Source organism: Myotis brandtii, unplaced genomic scaffold (genome assembly GCF_000412655.1).
Source record: "Myotis brandtii unplaced genomic scaffold, ASM41265v1 scaffold334, whole genome shotgun sequence".
Taxonomy (NCBI): domain Eukaryota; kingdom Metazoa; phylum Chordata; class Mammalia; order Chiroptera; family Vespertilionidae; genus Myotis; species Myotis brandtii.
Window position 1 is genome coordinate 683503 of NW_005362885.1, and position 3575 is coordinate 687077.

Sequence of the window (3575 nt, forward strand, 5' to 3'; positions counted from 1 at the left end):
CTGGGGGCCCCAGGGCCAGGGAGGTGCTACCCCCTGACCTGCAAGTACATACATGCCTGCTCACCTGGAACGCTGGGCTCGCTGTGACCTGTGCCCCACTAAACGTTCCTCTAAAGGCTCTTGCGCAACATGAAGGCCTGGAAGACAGTTGAGAGAGAAGCCTGGCGACTTGCAGAAGAGGCTGAGGGACCCCTGGGAGGGGAGGCAGCCACCACTCCGTTCCGGGGAGTGTGCCTGTGGGTGCGCAGGACCTCACGTGGGGTCAGGGCTCTGCAGGGGAAGGCGTGGTGGGCACCAGGGCAGGGCTGGCACAGCCGAGGTACAGTCGGGCAGCTGCACAGCACTGGGCACTGAGGCCAGTCCAGGGAGGAAGGCCACACCCCCTCCCCCCGGCCCTGCTCCCGGGCCTGGCCCTGCGGCACCCCCAGCCCGACACTCGGCCCCCCAGGCCTGGCCAGCTCAGGGAACACCTGCCCGGCTGAGGAGGGGCAGTGGCCAGGCTTCCCCAGCAGCAGGGCCCACCCTCTGCCCCACCCACTCTGAGACCTGATCCAGCACAGGGTGGGCAGGGTCCTTGGTCCGTGCGCAGCCTGAGGTCCAAGCTCAGAACCTTCGTAGTCTCAGGGGTACGAGCGGCTCAGCCAGCTTGGTCTGCAAATCCCCTTCCTTGCGGGCAGGGTCCCTGTGGGGGCTCCTTCCTCCCCCGCCAGGACCTCCGGGACCTCCGGGGCTTCCACAAACAGGTGGACGTTTTGAAAACTTTGAAAACGAGGAACCTCTCTGACCGACAACTAATCAGGGGCCTTTCCCCAGAAATGCCACTCCCTGCTGTTGCCGGGAGGCTCGCCTCCTGGGCCACACCCCCTGCTGCCGCCGGTCCTGCCCTCCCGTGATCTCCACAAAGATGAACGCCAGGCCCGAGGCCGCTGCGGGCTCCAGCCAGGAGCACAGCCCCCAGGCCACGGCGGCCCAAGGGCCCGCATCAAGAGTGGCCCGTGAGAACCTCCGACTGGGCCTGGCGCCAGCACCGGGCAAGGGGGGGGTCCTGGGCTGCCACCTTGGCCGTCGGGCACGCAGGCCACCCGTGTGGCCTCAGGGGCCTCTACCAGCAGCTGCCGCTTGTTCTGACTCAGGCTGAGCAGCACCAGCCTGGGGGTGGCCCTCACACACCCTCCCGCCCGATGCACCTGCTGAGCTGCAGTTGGACAGGGCGGCCTCTTTCCACAGCGACAGACAAGGGTGGACGCCTGGGCCCAGCTGACGCTCCCTGCTGGCAGGGGCTTCCCCACAGCAGAGCCCAGAAACTGGCCCCACACCGAGAGAAAGAACTCAGGCAGCCTAACTGGTGTGGCTCAGTGGATAGAGCGTCCGCCTGAGGACTGAAGGGTCTCAGATTAGATTCTGGTCAGAGCACATGCCCAGGTTGTGGGCTCAATCCCCAGTAGGGGGCATGCAGGAGGCAGCCGATCCATGATTCTCATCACTGATGTTTCTCTCTCTCCCTTCCTCTCTGAAATCAATAACAATTTATTTATTTTTTTTAAATAGAACTCAGGCGGGAAAGGACCCCAGTCCCATTAGCCAGTGCTGTGGCCAGACAGGGTGGCATGCCCTGTGGGCTCAGCCCCAGCCGCGGGCCGCCACCACACTGCCTGTCTGCTGGCCTCCGGGTCCCCTGTCATGTGCTGCAGAATCATCTCCAACAAGCCATGGGGCAGGGGCACCCCGAGCAGAGCCCTGCCCTCAAGGGTGGGCACAGAATGGAGAGTGGGTGGGGGACCTGGCAGGACCTGTGAAATCAGGGCCAGGCCTCACTCGGCTGGCGAATGGCTGCCTGTGGGCCGCGGGGTAGGGTTTCCAGGGCGCCTCCGGCCAGTACCTGATGTCTTCACACCCGGTATTTTTAGCTCAGCAGACAGCTCTCCAGCCCCGGCCAGGAAACCACCCCCCTCCCAGGGCTGACCCTCTCGGGAGCCCACATGGGACACCCCCAGGTTGGGGCACTAGCCATGGGTCCCCCCACCCCTCACCTCTCTTGCCCAGACCAACACCCCTTGAGGACAGTGGAGAACAGAGGAGGGTCCTGTTCTGGGGCCCCCTCGGCCTGAGAGCCTTCCTGTCACCGCCCCTCCACACCCCACCCCGGGGTCTTGGGGTCTGCCCTCTGCTTCAGCATGGCATCACCTGGAGCCTGAGCAGGGCCCCCAGCAACGCCTGTCCGCTGCCCGCTCCCCCACACCTGCTACAGCGATGGGGCGCCCGGCCCCCCGGCCTCAGAAGCACCTCAGCACAGCACCCGAGGCCCCTCGTGAGGCGAGCCGGGTGCTCTCCAGGCCTCTCTACCGCGTTCCTCCACCCACGTCCCTGCCTGGCCTTTATCACCGTCTTCCCTGGAGCCCAGCACATGGCCACTTGGACTCCACATGACACCGGGTCCTGGGGTCAGAGTTCACCCCCCACCTCGGGAGGCCCCACCAGGGTGCGTGCGGAGGGTCAGGAGCAGGTAGGGGCCAGGAAGGGGGCCCCATTCCAGTGGGGACTTCACCCAGAGTCACTGCTTTTTCTTCCTTTACCAGAAACGCTGTGCTCTGCCAGCTGCCCCGGAGGCCACAGGCCGGGCACCCACACCCACCCAGAGGCTGTCGCTGCGAATGCCGGCGACGACTTGCAGGCTGCCGGGGCGTCAGGACTTGTGTGACGGTCGTGCTGCAGCAAAACCGGAACTCACCTCAGAACACACACCAGCCTCGCGCCAGCGAACCGGACATTTCGCTTCCAGTTCCTGGGTCTCAAACGTGCTCAGCCACCAAGATGTCCGACTGGGAACCGGGAGCGATCGCCAGCACAGACCACAGCCACCCCAACCAGCAGCCAGCCAGCCAGCCTGCAGAAAAATGGATGAAAAGGTGGTTTCAGCCCCACCGGCGTGCCTCAGGGGCTGAGCGTCCACCTGTGAACCAGGAGGTGGCTGTTCCCGGGTTGCGGGCTCGGTCCCCAGTGGGGGGCGAGGAGGAGGCAGCCGATCCATGATTCTCTCTCCTCATGGATGTTTCTGTCTCCGTCTCCCTCTCCCTCTGTCTCTGAAATAAATATATACATATTTAAAGGTGGTTTCACGTTTGCAGCATTTATCGCAACCAAACAAGTGGCCTGGGTCCGCTCTGCCGGCTGCCAGCCTGCGGGGGGCAAAGCTCTTTACAAACCGGCCGCCGGACCGTGTACAAGTGAGGTGATCCCCTGTTTGTGAGCCTTCTATTGGGGAAAACGTAAGAGCTGTGGAGACTAAATCACATTTTTTTTTTTAAAAAAAAAAAGGTCATCACATTTGCCCAGGAGTTGGGCGGACAGAGGCAGCCACTCCTCTCCCTGCACCCCTAGCCCTGCTGCTGCTGCTGGAATCAACGCCCGGTGTGGACGATCAACAGGCGCCTGTCAGGGGGCAGCCGGGGCTGAGAGTGGACAGGCTGCGGGGGGTGGGGCGAGGGGGGAGCCCAGACCTGACCCGGCGTGAGACCTGCCAGGGGGTGGCCCACAGGAAGGGCAGGGTGGTCGCCGCCAGGTGGAAGCCTGCAGAC

General features: G+C 64.1%; 1 long non-coding RNA gene across 2 annotated transcripts in view; it reads right to left on the reverse strand.

Moving 5' to 3' along the window:
• The window catches only part of LOC102259023, a 22939-nt gene that overhangs the window by 585 nt on the left and 18779 nt on the right, over positions 1–3575 (reverse strand). Inside the window, exons 2-3 of one of the 2 annotated variants that reach the window (XR_001363088.1) lie at positions 2729–2950; positions 65–137 (exon numbers count right to left, since the gene is read on the reverse strand). This is a non-coding gene — a long non-coding RNA (uncharacterized LOC102259023). Of the gene's footprint in view, positions 1–64; positions 138–2728; positions 2970–3575 lie in introns of those variants that run through there. The other variant, XR_313873.2, reaches the window with a different exon arrangement.